Source organism: Dasypus novemcinctus, chromosome 9 (assembly GCF_030445035.2).
Source record: "Dasypus novemcinctus isolate mDasNov1 chromosome 9, mDasNov1.1.hap2, whole genome shotgun sequence".
Taxonomy (NCBI): Eukaryota; Metazoa; Chordata; class Mammalia; order Cingulata; family Dasypodidae; genus Dasypus; species Dasypus novemcinctus.
Genome location: NC_080681.1, coordinates 106867624 through 106889201, shown reverse-complemented (window position 1 = coordinate 106889201; position 21578 = coordinate 106867624). Strand labels below are relative to the sequence as shown.

The 21578-nt window shown below is 44.0% G+C and overlaps 1 non-coding gene and 1 pseudogene across 1 annotated transcript; both read left to right on the top strand.

Annotated features, from left to right (window-relative positions):
* Positions 1-1062: 1062 nt before the first annotated feature.
* Positions 1063-1153, top strand: LOC111763498 (small nucleolar RNA SNORD88). The gene has a single exon (XR_002796361.1). It is a non-coding gene; the product is annotated as a small nucleolar RNA SNORD88 (small nucleolar RNA).
* Positions 1154-14995: 13842 nt separating this feature from the next.
* Positions 14996-17051, top strand: LOC101425770 (cytokine-like nuclear factor N-PAC; annotated as a pseudogene).
* Positions 17052-21578: the final 4527 nt, after the last annotated feature.

Below are 21578 nucleotides of genomic sequence, written 5' to 3'. Positions count from 1 at the left end.
GTGTCTGGCACAGTGTTAGGCATTCGGAATGCAGAGATGAGTGAGACATGGTCCTTGCCCTCAAGAAATTTACAGTAATTAGTAAGGAGACAGACATGTGGCGAGATGCGCTTGGTAACTGAGTGGCTTTGGGAAGTTGCTTAACCTCCTGAGCGTCTGTTACTTTGCCTGTAAAATGGGGCAATAGTCCTTATATCAACGGGTTGTCATGAAGAGTAAATGAAATAATGTGTGAGTAGTGCCTGCACTGTGCCTGGCACATGGCAAGCGCTCATTAAATGGAAGCTCTCATTATTGTTGTTTTAATAGTAGAAATGGGATTTTTAAAATAATTTGTTTTAGTTGCTGTGATAGAAGTTCTACCTCTCTGAACTCCAATTTCTATAGTATTAAATGAATCATTGAGGGAAGCGGTTGTAGTTCAGTGGTTGAGTGCCTTTTTCTCACGTGTGACATCCTGGGTTCAATCCCTGGTACCTCCTAAAAAAAAAAAGAATTGTTGAGACAGTAATATAGCATACGCAAAGTAGCATTCAATAAATATTAGTTTCTTTTTTTGCCTTTTTATGTTGAGATGGGGGGTAAACAAGCAGATGGAAGTGCAAACATCCATATGTTTGAACAAAAATTCATCTCCTAGCCCATGTGTCAGAGAGCCAAACCTGGGTACTTCCTTACCAACACAGATTTCACCTCCGGCCGTATCTGAAGTTTTGGAACAAGGCTGCATACTTCCCAGCCCACAGCTACACGTAGTTATGGGGACAGGATGTTCAAATGGCCCAAGGCTGATGGCTGCCTCCTGGAGGGGTTTTTCTCCCAATTTACTAAGCACAGCACAACTTACATTCTATCCTTAATGAAAAGATTTGTATGCTTGACACTTTTTTTTTTCAGGAGGTACCAGAAATTGAACCCAGGACCTCATACATGGGAAGCAGGTGCTCAACCACTTGAGCTACAGCTGCTCCCTGACACTTACTTTTGCAAAAGAGTTTATTTTCTTGTCTGCATAGATATAAAACAAGAATTAAAGGAAGTACATCTTGATACCAAAAATTTCTGCCCCCGTGATGTCCAGCACTAGGCTCTGACCACTCCAGGGGACACTGTGCCCCCTGGGACCTTTGACACCCAGGGGTCTGAGGGGCCCCGGCTCTGGGGACGAGCTAGGCAAGGTAAGCCTCCCTCCGACCTCCCCTCTGCCTTCTGCCTACGGAGGGGGGAGAAGTTCTGAGCTTTAGTTACTAATTAAACCTAAAGAGAGGGGAATTTAAACTAAAGTGATGGAAAAGAGTAGTATAAATATTGTGGGTGGGCTTTTTGTTTTAGGGATTAACTAGGGTCTAATTGCTGCATACATTGCTGCAAGCACCAGTAGTTGTTTTTTCCTTTCTGGATGTGCGCCTGGCCATGCACATCATACCACATTCTCCTGAGTCTTTGGCAAGCTGACTGTTTTTGCCGAGGTGAGATGGCGCAATGCTCTAAAGCCCAAATTTTGGAATCAGGCAGACCTGGGTTTGAGTTCTAGCTCTACATACTAGCTTTGGGGTAACAGGCAAAAATTCTGGAAGCTTAGTTTCCTCATCTGTAAAATGAGCAATATTAGTACCATCGATATTAAGAATTATAAAATGGGGATAGACTTGGCCCAATGGATAGGGCATCTGCCTACCAAATGGGAGGTCCGCGGTTCAAACCCCGGGCCTCCTTGACCCGTGTGGAGCTGGCCCATGCACAGTGCTGATGTGTGCAAGGAGTGCCCTGCCACGCAGGGGTGTCCCCGTGTAGGGGAACCCTCGCGCACAAGGAGTGTGCCCCTTAAGGAGAGCTGCCCAGTGTGAAAAAAAACGCAGCCTGCCCAAAAATGGTGCCGCATACACGGAGAGCTGACACAACAAGATGACACAACAAAAAGAAACACAGATTCCCAGTGCCGCTGATAAGGATGGAAGCGGTCACAGAAGAACACACAGGGAATGGACACAGAGAGCAGAGCAGACAACTGGGTGGCGGGGTGGGAAGAAGGGAGAGAAATAAATTTAAAAATGATAATAAAAAAATTAAATTAAAAATTTTTTAAAATTGGTTGGCTTAAAAAAAATGAACATAAGGGTGAAAGGAAATAATACACATAAACCATTTAACATAGTGCTCGAAGTAAGCATTTTAGTTTTTAGTTATGACCATTATCATTTTTATTTTCATTAAGGTGCCTGAGCAGAACCTAGTAGCTATTATGATAAGTTACCTATAGTTTCTAACTGCCAGGATTATGGCTTTATTTATTTTTTATTAATAATTTATTAGTGATTAACATGATCTTTAGCCTAGTGCTTAGGAACTTATCGTGTCATTTCTGTAATTCTGGCAGTGCCTGGCACATAGTAGGTGCTCAGTGTGTTGCTGTTGAACCACATTAAATTGAACTGAACATTCATTCAGACATTAGCACAAGAGCTGTGTCACTAAATAGCTGTCATTCCAAAACTGACAGCCAATCCTGACAGACATGCCTGCACAGTTTGTAAGCCATGATTCTAACTTCCTGCTTAGTAGACACCTCAGTTAATGCTCCATTTCCACTCAAATGCCCCTTAGAGGAAAGGTCCCAAATAGAAATATCTAGTTTAGTGGCTCCGGCAATGTCTAGCTGTGGGTCAGTTGCTTATTCTGAGCCTCAGCTTTCTGATTCCGAAAAGGGCATAGTAATGGCACGTATCTCATCGGGTATTGTGAGAATAGTGCATTCCACATGTTCTCTTTTCCTGGAACACTCTTCCCCCATGTTTTATCTGGTTAATTCTTTCTGCTCCTTCAGCTTGACTGTCACTTCTTCCAGAAAGCCATCCTTGGCGCCCACAGTAGGTTGGGTCAACTGTTGTACTCTCTCCCTGCTGCACCCTCTGATGACCCTTTGTAAACTTCAATGCACCTGTAATTACCTCTTCAACTATTCACTTCCTTTCTGGATTGTGAACTCCCAAAGGCTAGGGATGGTGTCTGTCTCATTCATCCCAGTGCCTAACAGTCCCTTGGTACATAATATTTTGAGTGGACTATGTTTGTGAGCTGAGTGAAAAAAATGAGATAATAATGCACATAAACACAGAGCCTAACATTTAGCAAGCTCTCAATAAATGGGCTAACCATTATTATTGCTGTTGTTATTAATACAGTATTTGGAAGAGCAACAAATTAGAACTAGCTATTGTGATTCTATCTCTGTAGTAGCTCCTGAATTGAGTAGTGCTCTGCTGCTTTCTCAGCTGCTAATTGTTGACCCCTGACCCTGCTCTATTATGGCTTGTCTTTCCACTTCAGTTTGTTTCACTGGTTGACTACCTCCCAGCTGCCAGCCTTGAACCACACTCATCTTCAGGATAAAGTCCAAAAATCCTTAAGCAACCTCTTGGAGCCTCATCCTCTCCACACTCTCCCCTTGCTCACGGGGCTCCAGCTACCTGGCTTCCCTGAGGTTCCCTGGAGGCAATAGTCCCCTGACTCAAGTCCTTGGAAATGCCAGTCCCTCTCCTTGGACCACTGTTCCCCGTTTCTTTATCAGGCTAACTCCTACTCAGCCTTCACATCTCAACTTTAACATCACTTCCTCAAGGAATGTCGTCTGGCTTCTTTAGAAGAAATTAGGTCCCCTGGTTATAGATCATCTTCCTTGTAGATCTGGCATGATACGTTGTAGATTTTCACCTTTTTAAAGAGAAGTGAGGAATCTGGGCTTAAATGTTTTCCATGCTGGCAAGCAATTCTAAAATGTGAAACTCTATCGGACAAATCAAAATATCTGTTGGTCATGGATGAACCTTGAGAATCTTATGTTGAGTGAAGCAACCCAGGCATTGAAGGACAAATACTATATGACCTCAATGATATGAAATAAGTTAACTGCCTCAGAGAGCTAGAGTCTGGAAAAGTGGCTTACAGGAAATCGGGGGGTGGAGGAAGGATGTGAGTTAATGTCTGCAGGGGTGGAATCTGTGATGAGCTGGCGGTAAGTATGAGCACAAAGAAGGGACAAAATGGGGGCAAGGGGTTACCTTCGGGTGGGGTTTTCTGGGTTTGAGGGGGGCTGGGGATGGGAAGAGGGGTAATATTGTCCAAGAAATAGGTGGGAGGGAGGGGCAACATACGAATATGGGAGAGTGTCAGAAGTTCGTTGAGAACTAAATGTTGAGTAAAACGTATCAAAGTATAAGTAGGAGGGTTACCTGGTTAGGACGCTCAGGGGGTATGGTCTGATGCGGGACGGACTCCGGAGGGAATAGCTGAAGGCTCATTTTGCCAAGGTGGGTTCTACCATTGGGTGGGGTGGACCCATATCCTGGGGAAGACTAATGCCGTCGAATAGAGAGAACTGTATCTCTCGTGAGAAAGGACGGCTCCCAGGGCATTAGATTGGCAGGCGTTGTGGGCCCTAAGGGGAGGGGAAAATGGACGTGCAACGGATGGAACAAAGGTAAATAAGGGGGCAAAAGAGGAGTTATGTGAGAGTACACGAGGATGAATATAAAACAGCTAATATTACACCAAAAACATATAGGGGACGACAGACTAATAATGAAAACCATAAGACAAAACATAGGATAACTAAAAAATTTAGAAAACTGTACAGCCTAAAATATGGACCACATAGTAAGCACAAATGTCACCTTGTTTGAAAACCATAGTGTTGGAATCTGTACATCAGTTTCAGGAAATATGATATGAATAAGTTAAAAGATTATTGCTGTGCAAGGGAAAAGGTTTTATGGTGGATCTGGGGAAATACTGTATATTATATATGAATTTCAGTGATCTAAGACTCTTCTGAAGCTGACATTATGTTGGGATTCACTTTACGGGAAGTTTTGGATCACAGAGTGGTTCAACAATGGCAGCGGAGGAATACTGATATGGGATGTTATTGACAGGATATATATGGTTGACAGGGAGTTATACAGGGCATATGCCCAGGGTATATGGTAATGTCTATATATACTCATAGTGGAAACAAAAACAACAGCTGGGGGGGTACTGGGCTCCTGGCCGGGGGGTCACTGTTGTGGGCCCTGGGAGAGCAGCGGCAATCCTCCAGGTGCAACGGCAAGAACCAGGAAGGAAGGAGGGCCCAACAGTGGGCTCATGATACTAATGGTTACACTTTTGAGCCTATACACCTGCAATAAGAACAAGGCCTAGAGTAGCATTGTGCCTGGGGGTTTCCTCCTGACAGCCTGCATGTTACTCAAATGTGGCCACTCTCACAGCCAAACTCAGCGTGTAGATGCGATGCATTCCCCCCAGCGTGGGACATGACACCCGGGGATGAGCCTCCTTGGCACCGAGGGATCACTACCACATACCAGCTGAAGAAGCAACTAGAAAATGACCTTGAATTAAAGATTCAATGCGGAACAGCAGAATATACCTGTCTACATATAATAACATGACTTTGGGAAGCTGTTTGACCTAATGTAAGGGGGAAATGGAAAGGAGAAATGAGATTATAAGGCTGTGAGTCTCTAAAAAAGAGTCTGGAGGTTGTCAGAAGGAATACCCCTATGTACAACTGAACAGAGTCTAAGAGACAGATAAGGTAGATACAACCCCAGGTATTGGTTCTTTTGAAGGATAAAGAGACCCACGGGTTCTATGGTCATGGCAGAAAGGGTTCACTGCCATGACAGATAGCCCTTCTTTGGACCTGGTGTTTCTGCGTGATGGAATTGGACTCAGAGGGGATCTCTTTTCACAAGACTTGCATGCTACCTTATTGGAATTGTAGTCGGTGCTGGGTTTAAGATATATGTAGGGGATTTGAATCTCTGGACTGATAATATGACACCCAGGCCCAGAGCCTCAACAGACTTCAGCTTCTACACTTTGATTTATTGGACTTACTCCACTCAGCTAACATGGAGTTGAAGAAGGTCAACCACCACAACATGGAGCCTAGAGTGTCTACAACTGGAAGCGGGAGGAGTGCATCCAGTACCCATATGGAATCTAAGCCCTCACTTGACATAGATGTGCAATGGACACAACCAATCCAATGTCCACAGAGAAAATGTGGAATGGGTGTGGGAACGGTAGCCATGGTGGCTGCTGGGTGTGGGGAACGGGAGGAAGAGATGAGATGTGGAGGCGTTTTCGGGACGTGGAGTTGTCCTGGATAGTGCTTCACGGACAATTACGGGACATTATAGATCCCCCCAGGGCCCACTGGATGGAACGTGAGAGAGTCTGGGCTATGATGTGGACCATTGACTATGGGGTGCAGTGATGCTCAGAGATGAACTTACCAGGTGCAATGGATGTGTCATGATGATGGGAGAGAGTGTTGCTGTGGGGGGAGTGGGGGGTGGGGGCGGTGGGGTTGAATGGGACCTCATATTTTTCATAATGTAATTTTAAAAAATAAATAAATAATTAAAAAAAAAATCTGTTGGTTAATGACTGCTTGTGGCCCATGCTGTTTGCCTTCGGCTATGCTTGGTAAATGCTTCTGTGTATATCATCACTCCATCATCACCCCATTTATTAATTGTCCCTCTACTCTCTGCCAGGCACTGTGCTTGGTGCTTTACACAGATGATTTCATGTGCTCTTCAAAACCATCTGTGAGGTCAAGTAAGGTTCAGAGGGGTTAAGACACTTGCCCAATTTCACAGGCCATAGTGGTAGAACCAGGTGCTAAAAGGCTTTCCATTGTGTCAAGGTCCAGTTTGTCAGTTTAGAATGGGAGAGACTTCTAAGCTCAGTCTGTTACTCTTTGTTAAGTACTTATTATATTATGCCAAACATTGATCTGATTTAATCCTCACAACACCTATTATTATCGTCCCCATTTCATAGATAAGGAAACTGAGGTATAGAATAAATATCTGATTTACCCAAGGTAAAGAGAGAATGCAAACTCAGACAGTCTGATGCCACAGTTCCTATCCTTAGGAACCCCTATCACAAATTTGGGTTTGTGACACAGTACTGGGCTGAATGAGAAATAGGGAAAAATTTATGTCACTGTCTCTCTTTTTTAAAATATTTATTTTTTATTTATTTCTCTCCCTTTCCCGTCCTCCCCCACCCCCACTGTCTGTTCTCTGTGTCCATTCGCTGTGTTCTTCTGTGTCCACCTGCATGCTTATCAGCGGCACTGGGAATCTGTGTCTCTTTTAGTTGCGTCATCTTGCTGTGTCAGCTCTCCGTGTGTGCAGCGCCACTCCTGGGCAGGCTGCACTCTTTTTGTGCTGGGCGGCTCTCCTTACTGGGGCATTCCTTGTGCGTGGGGCTCCCCTACGCGGGGGACACCCCTGTGTGGCAGGGCACTCCTTGTGCGCATCAGCACTGCACATGGGCCAGCTCATCACACTGGTCAAGAGGCCCTGGGTTTGAATCCTGGACTTCCCATGTGGTAGGTGGACGCTCTCTCAGGTAAGCCAAATCCACTTCCCTATGTCACTGTCTCTTAATTCAGAGCCTCACAAAACAACAAATTGAGAAGAATCTACCTTGAGTATTTCCACACACCAGCTATTGAGAGGTTTAGCCTGCAGGTGGCAGCAACATTGACATTCTCTTGTCTATATTCTGCAATGTTCAAAGCAACAGTGAGGAAGTTTTATACATTCACATTCACTCATTTGCATTTCGTCCTCTAATTGGCCCAATTAATTCTGCACCCATTAATTTGAAGACTTGTTCTCAGCCTTGTGAAAACCGCCAGGCTTGTGGAGTCATTCCGGGATGTGAAGAGAAAGAACCCTAAGGAATTGAAATGAAGGGTAGTTATACAGTCCAACAGCTAAGGCAGAGGTTTTAAATTGTGTTGGGTGGAATCCTGTTTCAGTTTTCCTCCAAACTTTTTGAGTTTAGTAGTTCTTTTTTCATTCCCTATTGTTTTTAAGATATAGTAATGTATACATTTAGGAAAAAATTCAAATGACACTGAAGAGTACACAGTGAAAAGTCAGTCTCCCTATCACCCTGACCCCAAGTCCCATTATTTTCTCTACCCAGAAGAAAATGTGTGTATCCTCCCAGGGACAGACTATGTAAATAAGAACATATGCTTAAAAAAAAAAAAAAGGTAACCTAAAATTGTAAGCTTCTAGAAGAAAATTTAGGGGGAACATCTTTGTGATCTAGGGTTACACAAAGATTTCTTAGATATGACATGATTTTAAAAATATACATTGCAAGTAACTGTATTAGTCAGTCAAAGGGGTGCTGATGCAAAATACCAGAAATTAGCTGGTTTTTATAAAGGGTATTTATTTGGGGCAGGAGCTTACAGATACCAGGCCACAAAGCATAAGTTACTTCCCTCACCAAAGTCTATTTTCACGTGTCAGAGCAAGATGTCTGCTGATGTCTGCGAGGGTTCAAGCTTCCTGGGTTCCTCCGGACTGAGCTCCTCTCTGCTCTCCACAAGGTCAGCTGTAGACTATCAGGCAAACAGCTCTGTCTCTCTCCCAGGGGCTTCTGCTGTATCTGTTCTTTTGTGTCTTCTCCTGGCTCAGGTCTTCCCTTCTTGGGGCTTGCTTCTCTTTCCTCTGTGAGCTTATTTCCCGGGAATCCAGCTTAAGGCTTCAGCATCAAACTCCAATATCAAAACTTCAACATTAAGAAACCTCAACTCTGTCCTTTGCTATGCCTTTTATCTGTGAGTCCCCACCCACCAAGGGATGGTGACTCAACACCCTAATGATGTGGCCCAATCACAATCAAAACCCCAATCATAACTCAATCACGCCCAGGTACAGACCAGATTACAAACATAATCCAATATCTATTTTTGGAATTCATAACCATATCAAACTGCTACAGTAATCAAAATTTTAAATTCAGCTCTGTGAATTATACTGTTAAAAAATGAAATTACAAGCCACATCTCCCTGAGGAGAAAATATTTGCAAATCACATGTCTGATAAAGGACTTGTATCCAGAATATATGAAGAACTGTCACAACTCAATAGTAAGAAAACAAACAAGCCAGTAAATTAATGGGCACAAAACTGGCACAGATATTTCACCACGGAAAATATACAGATGGCAAATGAGAACAGAGAAAGAAGCTTGACATTATTAATCACTGGGTAAATGCACATTTCACTGAGATAACACCATACACCTATTGGAATAGCTGATTTATAAACAAACAAAAAACTGACAATACCAAATGCCAGTGGAAGTCTCATACATTACTGGTGGAGATGCAAAATGGTATGGCCACTTTCGAAACAGTTTAGGGGGGTCTTTATAATGTTATACATACCATACAACCCAGCAATTCCACTCCCAGGTATTTACCCAAAGGAAATAAAAACTAACTTGCGTACAAAAATCTGCATGCAAATGTCACAGGGGCTTTATTCACAATCAACAAAAACTGTAAACAACCCCAATGTCCTAAAAGTAGTTGATGGAAAATCAAACTATGGTACATTTATACAATGTAATAAATACTACTCAGCAATGAAAAGTAATAAACTACTGATACATGTAACAACTGTGGATGATTCTCAAATGTACTATAGTAACAGTGGGAGGTGGATTTGACTCAGCTGATAGAGCCTCAGCCTACCACATGGGAGGTTCAGGGCTCAAACCCGGGGCCTTCTGACCTGTGTGGTGAGCTGGCCCATGTGCAGTGCTGCCGAGCCACCGCAGGTAAAGTCCCCCGCGTAGGGGAGACCCATGCAGAAGGAGTGCGCCCTGTAAGGAGAGCCACCCCACGCAAAAAAAGTGCAACCTGCCCAGGAGTGGTGCTGCACACACGGAGAGCTGACACAGCAAGATGACACAATAAAAAGAGATAGAGCTTCCCGGTGCTGCTGACAAGAATGCAAGCAGAGGCCGCGGATCCAAGACGGCCCCTAGGGAGGACGTTCCGCTTGTCCTGGCGCCGCAGCTATTGCTGCTGCCCGCTGCAGGGGCCCAGAAACTCCGGGGCCAGGGCAGTCACAGCCTGGGCCAGGGCCCTGGGGCCAACCTTGTGCCCTTCCCAGGGCAGCCTGGGGGCGGCGGGCCGCGGGTCCAGCTGCCCCAGCTGCCTCAATCATCTCGGCTCCAGAACCAGCAGCCCCCGCAGCAGCCTTTTCGGCGGGGGCCGCAGGGCGGAGCGGGGCCTGGGGGCGCCTGGAAGCCGGCGGAGGAAGAGCCCTGCAGGGAGGACGTAGCCCGTGCGCTTCCCACACACCTGAGCAACGACCCAGCGGCGCTCGAGAGCGCGCAGGACGCGGGCGAGGTGAGGAGGCGCAACGAGGCGGGAGGCAGGAGGCTGGGCCTGGGGCGCGGCGCGCAGCCCGCCTCGGACGCGGCCGGCGCGGGTCTGCTGCTTCTCTGGCTTCCTCTTTGCGGCACTCGTTCCTTCTCTCCCTGCCTCTCTTCCCCCGGCGCGTTTGGACAAGAGAATCCCACCCCTACCCTGCATTCCGCGGCCTGCTTTTCGGTTCGTGGGGCGAGGGTTTGGGATACCGAGCCGGGCTCCCGGCCCCAATCGACGAAGCCCGGAGCGCGTTCGTGTCTGTTGCTGTCTTCTGTGTGATGCTCTGTGCTCCTCGCCCAGGACCTGCTTAGGATTTTGCCATCCATTTCGATATGGGCAATTCCTAGTAATTCATTTAAATATGAAAAATGGTTGGCGTACTTAAGCTCAAAGAATGATCTGTTTGTCGGTGGCGGGTAATACTTGCTTAGGTAACTCGGGTTCTGTTCTGATGTGTGTGGTAATCAGCGGAATTTACTGTCTTCTCCCGATTCTTGTAATTGGCGAGTCCCTATTATTTACCTAGTGCTAAACCGGTTGTATGTCATTTTGTTTTCAGTTCTTTTGGTCAATTTGTAGTGGAACTCATGTTTAAGTTAATGCTCCAAGTGAGCTAGAGCCCCAGAGCTTGAAAAGTTGGGGTAGCACTTGAAACTATAACACATCCAGTGTTTGTGATGGGCCTACGGGATTTGCCTTTCCGATGCCTGAATATGATTTTTAACAGTAACTCTAAATGAAATCTAGATTTAATATTGTTTGATGTGATTTAGTTAAGTGATGTTGAGAATTTCTTTGGATTTAATGCTGGAGAGAGTAAGTGCATATCTGACAATTCTCAAAGTTTGGAAGCAAAGCTGGTAGGGATACTTTTTCCAAGGGTATAGGTATATATAGTTAGTCCTAGACAAGTAGATTGAAGCTGATGCTTGAGATAGTTTCCTTTGGGAAATTGTATCACCAGAAGTGTTCAAGGCCACTGAAGACCTTTGGTTTGTAGAAAATTGCTATTGGCACTTCTCCCATCCCTTCCCCTGATAGTCACGCTAGTATTCTATACAAAAGTAATTCAGAGGTGGAGAAAACATGTGTAATTAGGAGACAGAGAAAGGTAGTTTCCAGAGTCACTTTGAAGTTGGGGCCTTAGGTGACTACAGCCTGGAGACTATTAGGATAATCCCTTGTCATCCTTTGCACTTCCGTTATTCCTCTAAGTAGGTACAGCTAAGATTCTTAACTTTGTCAAGCCTTTTGGCATTTTCTTTTTGGTCTTTGAGAATGTATAATAGATGTTGTTTATTCAAACTAGGGTCCAAATATTGTTCACCAAAGATCTTGTTAGCGTTTGTGGCAGAGAGAGAACATTGTTAAGCACAGTCACCCATTTAAGGAGTACATCTCTTCCTTTGTGTGCATTGGGAACTTGGAAAGCTCCAGTTGCAGGAGCAGTCTTCCTTAGTCATGTCATGCAGGTAAAAGGAAGTTAACAGTTTACGTAATCTATAAATACCTTAGATTTGACTAATTTTGAAATCTGTTTAGTGAATACTATCTTGCATTACTTATTGTAAGGAGCCTGGTCTAGAAATTTAATCTCAGCTCTGCCATTGACTGTAAGATTACCAGCAAGGAAATTATTTAAGTAACTACATTTTTCTTCCTTTATGGAGATAAAATATAAACTCTTTGAGGGTAGATACTAGGTCTTATGCATCCTTTATGACCTACAGTACCTAATTCAGTACTTCACACTGATTAGAGAACTTGTCAATTTATTGAGGATGAATAAACTAATACAGGCAGTTTTATCTTCAGAGGAAGAAATGACTTGTGAATTGGAGGTAGGGGTAATTTTTTTTTGGAGGGGTTTCCAATTTCCAGTTCAGTGAATTTTCCTTCAGCTTATATACAGAAAAATTGAAAGAAAAGTACCATGAATTCTCTGTTATACCCTTCAGGAGATAGAGTTATTTTTAAATCAGTTTTTTTTTTCTCTTTGAAGACAAAAGGAAATTTTGTTTCACTTAGTTTGAAGTTTAAGAATTAATTAAATCTGATCTGGTTTAAAAGCGTAAGTTTTTGAAATTAAGCACATTTGTGGAAAAATGTATGGAATATATTTTGTATTTGCTATTCAGTTAGTAGGACTATTTGATAGGGAAGTCAGCATATGTGCTTTTTATCCCTTTGGATACAAACCTAGGGAAGATTGTTCTCTGTATACTTGCTATTAGAATAATGAAAAGGTAGAGAATGTGAGTCTTTAAATGGCAGCATCATAAATCATATTATTATTATACCTTTTGGTACCAAACTGGGGAATTGAAGCCTGGACTTTATATGTGGGAAGCTGGCACGCAACTATTTAAAAAAAAAAAAAAAAGGTAAGCATACGCACTGCTCTGCTCTATGCTTTTGTTTTTCTATTTTTATTACAGAAGTTCTGGGTTTACAGAACAAACATATAAAATACAGGATTCCCATATACTACCCCACAAAACCTTGCATTGATGTGGGACATTTGTTACAATATTGATGAAAGCACATTTTTATAATTATACTATTAACTATAATTCATGGTTTGAGTTAGGGTTCACTATTTGTGTAGTGTAGTTCCATGGATTTGTCAAAATTTTTTTATTTTGTTACTATATATACAATCTAACATTTCCCCTTTTAATCATATTCAGATACGTATTTCGGTGCTGCTAACTGTATTCACAGTGTTGTGCTACCATTACCACCATCCATTACCAAAACATTTCTGTCATTCCATAGGCGAACCTTGTACAATTTTAACCTTAACTTTCCATTCCTTATCCCCACCCTGTCCCCTGGTAACCTATATTCTAGATTCTGACTCTATGAGTTTGTTTATTCTAATTGTTTCTGTGAAATCACACAATATTTGTCCTTTTGTATCTGGCTTATTCCACTCAACATGATGTCTTTAGGGTTCCCACATGTTGTTGCATGTGTCAGGACTTTATTCCTTTTTAAGGCTGAATAATATTCCATTGTATGTATATACCATGTTTTATTTACTCATTCATCAGTTGATGGACAGTTGGGTTGCTTCCGTCTTTTGGCAATTGTGAATTATGCCGCTCTGAACATCGTTGTGAAAATATCTGTTTGATTCCCTGCTTTCAGTTCTCTTGGGTATATACTTAGTAGTGAGATTGCTAAGTCATATGGCAGTTCTGTCCTTAGTTTCCTGAGGAACAGTCAAACTGTCTTCCACAGCAGCTACACCATTTTACATTGTCACTAGCAAAGAATGAGTGTTCCTATTTCTCCCCATCCTCTCCAATGCTCGTTATTTTCTGTTTTTGTTTTTGTTTTTCTTTAGTAACAGACCTTCTAATGGGTGTGAAATGGTGTCTCATCGTGATTTCGATTTGCATTTCCCTGATGGCTAATGATGTTGAGCATTTTTTTCATGTGCTTTCTAGCCATTTATATATCTTCCTTGGAGAGATGTCTGTTCAAGTCTTTTGCCCATCTTTTAATTGGGTTGTTAGTCTTTTTGTTGTTAAGTTGAAATATTTCTTTATCTATTCTGGATATTAAACCTTTTTTTGGATATCTGGTTTCCAAATATTTTCTCCGATTATGTAGTTTGTTTCACTTTCATGGTAAAGTCCTTTGAAGCACAAAAGTTTTTTTTTTATTTTTATGAGGCCCCATTTATCTATTTTTTTCTTTTGTTGTTTGTGCTTAGGGTGTAAAGTTTAAGAAACCATTGCCTAACACAAGGTCCTAAGGATGCTTTCTTGTGTTTTCTTCTAGGAGTTTGGTGGTTTTAGCTCTTCGATTAAGGTCTTTGATCCATTTGGGCTTGGTTTTAGTTTATGTGTGAAGTAGAGGTCCTCCTCCTTTTTTTTTCTTTCAAATGGACATCCAGTTTTACCAGCACCACTTATGTAAGAGACTGTTCTCTCCCAATCAAGTGGTCTTTGCCTCCTTGTCAAAATCACTTTGCCATAAATGTGAGAATTGATTTTCTGAGTTCTCAGTTAGATTCCATTGGTCTCTATGTCTGTCCTTATGCAAGTACTACGCTGTTTTTTTTTTTATCACTGTTAGAGGTTCCCTCTCACTAGGTTTGCAATAATTAACAAACTGTTAGTTCCCGCAGACATGCATTGAGGAAAGACAAGCCCCCCGCCCCCCACCATAAGCCTACATGTCTGAAAGCAGGGCATGTTCCCAAAGGTTAAACAAAGAAACCACATGGAAATGGGAGTAAAGTGAGATAAATTACCTTCACTCCCTACACATCAAAGCAAAACCTGCTCCTCTAGCATTCCAAGAAAACTTAACTCCCTAAACCACTACCGTCTGGCCATGCTAGGGAAAATTTCCACCTCTAGGGCTTCCTCTTGGCCCTTGAACCTCACTCGGACCCTCATCCCCTCCCACTGACTATCATTTCCCCGTCTAGGAAAGTACAGTATGAATTCAAATCCCCTCTTCCAGGAGTCTCTCTTTAGACCCCTGCCATGCCGGCAGAGGGGCTGAAATCTATTTTTCAGACCCCCTCTGTTGGGAGAACTTCTCAATAAATTTCCTGACTGCAGTCATATTAGTCTCCATGTCCCAGTGAGCACCATTCTTCTCCAACAATTACTGTGACTTTGTAATAAGTTTTAAGATTGGGAAGTGTAAGTCTTTCAACTTCATACTTTCTTTTCAAAATGGCTTTAGCTAGGAGTAGTGTGATGGTGGCTGTGAGTCTGCAACTAGGTGATTTGGTGTGAGGGAAACTTGGCAGGTATCCTCCTTGGTCAGGAAGGGTTTTTTTTTAAGATTTTTAATTTATCTTTCTCCCCTTCCCTCCCCCCCACCCCCCATTGTCCATTCTCTGTGTCCATTCGCTGCATGTTCTTCTGTGTCCACTTGCATTCTCGGAGGCACCGGGAATCTCTGTCTCTTTTTGTTGCATCATCTTGCTGCATCAGCTCTCTCTGTGTGCAGCACCACTCCTGGGCAGGCTGAGCTTTCTTTGTGCAGGATGACTCTCCTTACAGGGGCATGCTCCTTGTACGTGGGGTTCCCCTATGCAGGGCACACCCCTGTATAGCACGGCACTCCTTGTGCGCATTAGCACTGCGCATGGGCCAGCTCACCACACGGGTCAGGAGGCCCTGGGTGTGAACCCTGGGCCTTCCATATGGTAGGTGGACACTCTATCCGTTGAGCCAAATCTTCTTCCCATAGAAGGATTGTTACTTTGCCCAAGGACTTGACAAAACCACAAGGAAATAAATGCTTCTTTGTGAAGTTTTTTGGAACAGAAGATCATGCCTGGCTCAATGAAGAACAGCTAAAGCCATATTATGCTCATAAAGAGGAAATGATAAAAACTAACAAGGATAAAAGATTCCAGCAAGCTGTGGATGTAGAAGAGTTCCTAAGGAGAGCCACAGGGAAAGTCCAGACATCATTCCACAATTCTGCTGATGACAAGAGATGGTATAATTCCAGTGAGGAGAGAAGTGGGCCAACCCAGGTGATAAGAAGTATAGACTGGACCTCTCTGAAGGGAAGGTGAAGAATAAGATGGGAGAAGGAAAGAAAAGAGTGTCTTCAAGCTCTTCAGAGAAAGGCTCCAAATCCCCTCTGAAAAGAGCCCAAGAGCAATGTCCCTTGAAGCCACCCCCAAAGAATGAGAAGGATCTCACTATCCCTGAGTCTCACAGCATGAAGGAGGTCATGGCTGGACCAGTGGCCTCATTTAGAGGGCAGCCAACAGCTAGTGAGCCTGTTAAAGATGCAGACCCTCATTTCCATCACTTCCTGTTCAGCCAAACAAAGAGCTAGCTGTCCGTTACCAGGTAATCCCAAAGAAGTTGAGAATATGTGAAGAGGAGACTTCCACCTCCATCCAGGTAGCAGACAGCACAGAGTAAATGGCAACATCACACCCATAGACAAAAAGATAGGATTTTTGGGCCTTGGACTCATGGGAAGTGGCATCATTTCCAACTTGCTGAAAATGTGCCACACAGTGACTTTTTGGAACAGGATTGCATAGAAATGTGATTTGTTCATCCAGGAGGAGTCCTGCCTAGGAAGAACCCCCACTGAAGGTGTTTCAGCTTGGGACATCCCCTTCACCTGTGTGTCAGATCCAAAGACAGCCAAGGACGTGCTAGACTCCTTGGTGTGCTGCAAGGGATCTGCCTCTATGTGTGGACATGTCAAGGGTGGATGCAGACTGTCACCAAACTGGCCCAAGTGATTGTGTCTGGGGGTCCGCTTCTAGAAGCCCCAGTGTCAGGGAATCAGCAGCCATCTAATGAAGGGATGATGGTGATCTTAGTAACTGGAGATGGGCTTGTATGAGGACTGCATCAGCTGCTTCCAGGAAATGGGGAAGACCTCTTTCTTTCTAGGTGAAGTTGGCAATGCAGCCAAAATGATGCTCATCGTGAACATGGTCCAGGGGAGCTTCATGACCACCATCACCAAGGGGCTGACCCTGGCCCAGGTGACAAACCAGCCCCAGCAGATACTCTTGAACATTCTCAATCAGGGACAGTTGGCCAGCATCTTCCTGGACCAGGAGTGCCAGAATATCCTGCAAGTAAACTTTAAACCTGATTTCTAGCTGAAATACATCCAGAAGGCTGTGCACTTAGCCATTACCCTGGATGACACCACCAACCACCCCACTTCTGTGGCAGCTGCAGCCAATGATGTGTATAAAAGAGCCAAGATACTGGACCAGTATGACATGACATGTTTACCATGTACCGAGCCTATATACACTAAGTCATCAGAACCTCCACTCTTCCAGTATTCCCTCTGACCCCCAATTATTCACATAGGGTCAGGGTTCTGGGAATGAACTCTGGACCGGCCACCTGTCTCCATTTCCTTTTTTTTTTTTATCCCCCCACCCCCACCCTTGAGGCTTTTTGCATGCCGTCTGCTCTTGTGTCCATTCGCTGTGTGTTCTTCTGTGCCTGTATTTTATTTATTTATTTTTATTTCCCTTCCCCACTTGTGGCTTGCTTGCTGTCTGCTCTCTGTGTCCATTTGCTGCAGGCTCTTCTGTGCTTTTTGCTTGTCTCCCTTTTTTGTTGCGTCACCTTGCTGAGTCGGCTCTCCATGGCACTTGTGGACCAGGCAGCACTCCGTGGTATGAGGGCGAGCCTGCCTTCACAAGGAGGCCCCAGGACACCAACCCAGGGCCTACCCATATGGTAGACAGGAGCCCAACTGATTGAGCCACAGCCGCTTCCCTCCATTTCCTTTTATACAGACTTTGAGACTTGCCATCAGCATAGAGTGTGTCATTGCTGCTCCCCAGAGATCCTGGGGGAGGGGAGGGTATTAGGAGGATTGCCTTGAGGGAGCACTCTTGAGGTGGGCACTGGCTCCTGGACTAGGTGGCTGTGTATTCTCTCTCTCTCTCTCTCTTTCACACACACACACACACACACTGGTTCTCACCCCAGAATAGAAACTGCCCAGAAACTGCTACCTGGCTCTTTTCTTTTTCCAAGCTTATCTTATTTTAACTCCCTTCAGTCAAGGAACTAGAAACAGCAGTGAGAGCTGGAAGGCTTCCCCCAGCTTGCACCATGTTCACATTGCCTCCTGGATCCTTGCAGGGAGGGGCCCAAGGGACTGCTAACCTCAGGTGACCAGATGATGAGGATTTTTCATGTTTAAGCTACCAGTATGTGGCTAACACTTCCATAAATGCTTTTGTGAACTGAAAAGAGATTGGCACAGTGAGCCTTGCAGAAGCCCAATGCTCATCACTACTCTGCAGTGCCCCATCCCAGGCCAGGATCAGAGTTCCTTGCTTCAGTGGAGTGGTGGCCCTTCACTCGGCTCTTGTAGTCTTCAGATTTGCATCCCAGACTTGGGAAAGGGGATCCTGCAGGGTGAAGAGTGAGGAAGGAGATGGGCCTCTTTCTCTTTCTGTTATGCCACAGACTCTTTGGGTCTGAGGAGCTACCCTAACCTGGCCCTTCACTGTGGCCTCACCTTCTCCAGCTGCCCGTGCACAGGTTCCCTGCATGCCCCTCTTCTTCTCCTCCTCCCTTCCCCTTTCTTCCCATGGGGACAGCATTTCTTTCTGTCTTTGTGTTCCTTGTTTGATCCAGACCTAGCCTGGTCAGCAATGACCATTTCCTAGGCTCAGCTCTCAATACAGGAGTGAGCGTCTTCACTCTAGCCAGCGTCATTTTGGTGCTTCCAGGACCCAAGGATTCTGTCAAGCAGGGATGAGGAGAACTGGGTCTGGCCTAGCTTGAACAACCTCAGGGCATTTCTCTTTAGACAGGGAACCAGACAGGGGTGGAATGCTGCCTAAGAACAAGGAAAAGTCTACTTTCTCTCCTTCTGCATGGGTTGGTTTTTCCAAAGTCACAAGTTGCAGAAAGTCAGCGTTTATGGTAAAATATATGATTTTATATATATAAATGTGGACACATGGTGTGAGGCCCCTCCCTCATGACCTTGGCATTTTTTCACTGACTAGAACCTAGGTTAGTGGAGCGAATGTAGCTCAGTGGTTGAGTGCACACTTCGCATGTCCCAGATTCAATCCCTAAAAATAACAACAACAACAAAAACTGGGAATGGAAGTGGCTCAAGCTATTGGGGCCCTCCCTCCCACATGGGAGGTCCCAGGCTTGGTGCCTCCTAAAGAGAAGATGAACACACAACAAAATGTGATATAACCGTATGAGACATTTTTTCACCCATAAAAAGGAATGACATTCTAATACATGATACAACATGGATAAACCCCAAAGACATTATGTAAAGTGAAATAAGCCAGACACAAAAGGACAAATATTGCATGGTTTCAATTATGTGAAATGTCTAGAATAGGCAAACTCATAGAGGCATAAAGCAGATTAGAGGTTACCAGGAGTGGGGGGGGGGGCAGTTATTGTTTATTGGGCACAGAGTTTCTGTTTGGGATGATGAAAACTTTTGGAAATAGATCATGGTATTGGTTGTACAACATCATGAATATAATTAATGCCACTGAATTATACATTTATAGATGATTAAAATGGCAAAATAATAAATAAGTGGGGTGGAAATCAAGTAAGAAATGAAGCTCTATGGCAGACAGACTCTAAGGGGGCACCCATGAACTCATTTCCTGGTAGGCACGCCCTTGTGTAATCCTCCTTTTGAGGGAGGGTGGGACCTGTGATTTGCTTCTAACCAATAGAATACAGCAAAGGACACGGTGCATGTGATTACATGGACATGATTACATTCAAGTATTGTGATGTCCATCTAGCTTGGATAAACCTCATTGGCTACGATACTGCCACTGCACAAAGCTCCATCTGGCTTGGAGATTCTCTCTCCCCTGCTGGCTTTGAGGAAGCAAGCAGCTATGATGTAAAGGCCCATGTGGTAAAGAAGTGAGAGCAGCCTCCAGTCAACAGCCCGAAGAAACTGAAGCCCTCAGTCCAACCACACAAGGAACTGAAGGCTGCCAACAGCTTTGTGAGTTGAGCCTCAGGTGAGATGCAGCCCCAGCTGATGCCCTGACTGCAGCTTGTGAGACACTGGAGCACAGGACTCAACTGTGCCATCCCCTGCCTCCTGACCCACGGATACTGTGAGATAATAATGTGTGTTGTTTTGAGCCTCTATGTTTGTGGTCATACTCTTATGCAGGGATTGGTATTATCAATTAGCAGGATAACTAATATAGGCCCCTTAACCTCAGAAGGGAGATTCTTGAGTCATGTTGCCACCCTGCTTGAAGGCAGGGAGAGAGACCAGGAAACCACTGTGTTTTAGTACCACCAGGCAGAGCCTCTACGCCTTTACTTGCTTTATTCTCAGTGAGTTTCCAGGAGTAAGCCATACAGCCAGAATGCAGGGTGCAGAGGACAGGACCCAGACCTTCCTCCTGCTTGCGCATAGCTGGGCGGAATTTGTCGGGCTGGGCCTGCAGCAGCGTGTTTTTTCCATAGCCGCGACTTCTGCGCTGCGCCCTGGTAGCAGGTGGGGTGGTACGCGCCCCGCAGACCCTCCAGGCAGGCGCGGCATAAGCTGTGGCTTCTCCAGTTTCTAAGTTACATTAGTTGTATTTTTGTCATGTATCACTATGTTAACACCTTGTATAGAGGAACATTCCTATATTTGTATTATTAACCACAGTCCTCATCTACCACTGAAATCACTACATTATACAGTCCCTAGACTATCTTCTAGCTGTCTTTCAATTAACATTAACCTTCCTAGACTACCTCTTTCAGCCATAATCACATTTCTAAATCAGCAGTGTTATACCCATTATAATGTTACCATCAACTTTATCCATTTCCACATATTTGCAATCAACTTTCTTAAACATTCTACATACATTCAGCATCAGCTCCCCCTTCTCAACCCACATTCTATCACCTACTAAGCTATACTCTATAGTTTAACTCCATAAATTTATTCATCGTATTTAGTTCATATCAGTAAGGCCAGACAATATTTGTCCATTAGTGTCTGGGTTACTGGTTTGAGGATGATGTTGACCTTGTAAAATGAATTAGGGAGTGTTCCTTCCTCTTGAATTTTTTGGAAGAGTTTGAGCAGAATTGTCGTTAAGACTTCTTGGAATGTTTGGTAGATTTCCCCTGTGAAACCACCTAATCCTTAGCTTTTCTTTATTGGGAGGTTTTGTTTTTTTAGGAGGTATGGGGATCGGAACCTGGGACCTCCCATGTGGGAAACAGGTACTCAACCACTTGCGCCACACGTGCTCCCTTTGGGAGGCTTTTGATTACTGGTCCTATCTCTTTACTAGTGAATTGGCTTGCTGATATCTTTTCTTTCTTCTAGAGTCAATGTAGGTAGTTTATGTGTTTCTAAGAAGTTGTCCATTTCATCTAGGTTATCTAATTTACTTGCTACAGTTTTTCATAGTATCCTCTTATAGTCCTTTTTATTTCCGTGAGGTAGCTATAATGTCCCCCTTTTCATTTCTGATTTTAGTTACTTGTATCCTCTCTCTGATTTTCTTTGTCATTCTGGCTAAAGGTTTTTGAATTTTATTGATCTTTTCGAAGAAACATCTTCTGGTTTTGTTGATTCTCACTATTGTTTTCTTGTTTTCTATTTTATTTGTCTCCACTCTTACCTTTGTTATTTCCTTCCTTCTGCACACTTTGGGTTTAGTTTGCTCTTCTTTTTCTAGTTCTTCCAGTTTTGAGGTTAGGTCTCTGATTGGAAGTCTTTCTTCTTGTTTAATGTAAGCATTTAGAGCTATAAATTTCCCTCTCGGCACTGCCTTCACTTCATCCCATAAGTTTTGGT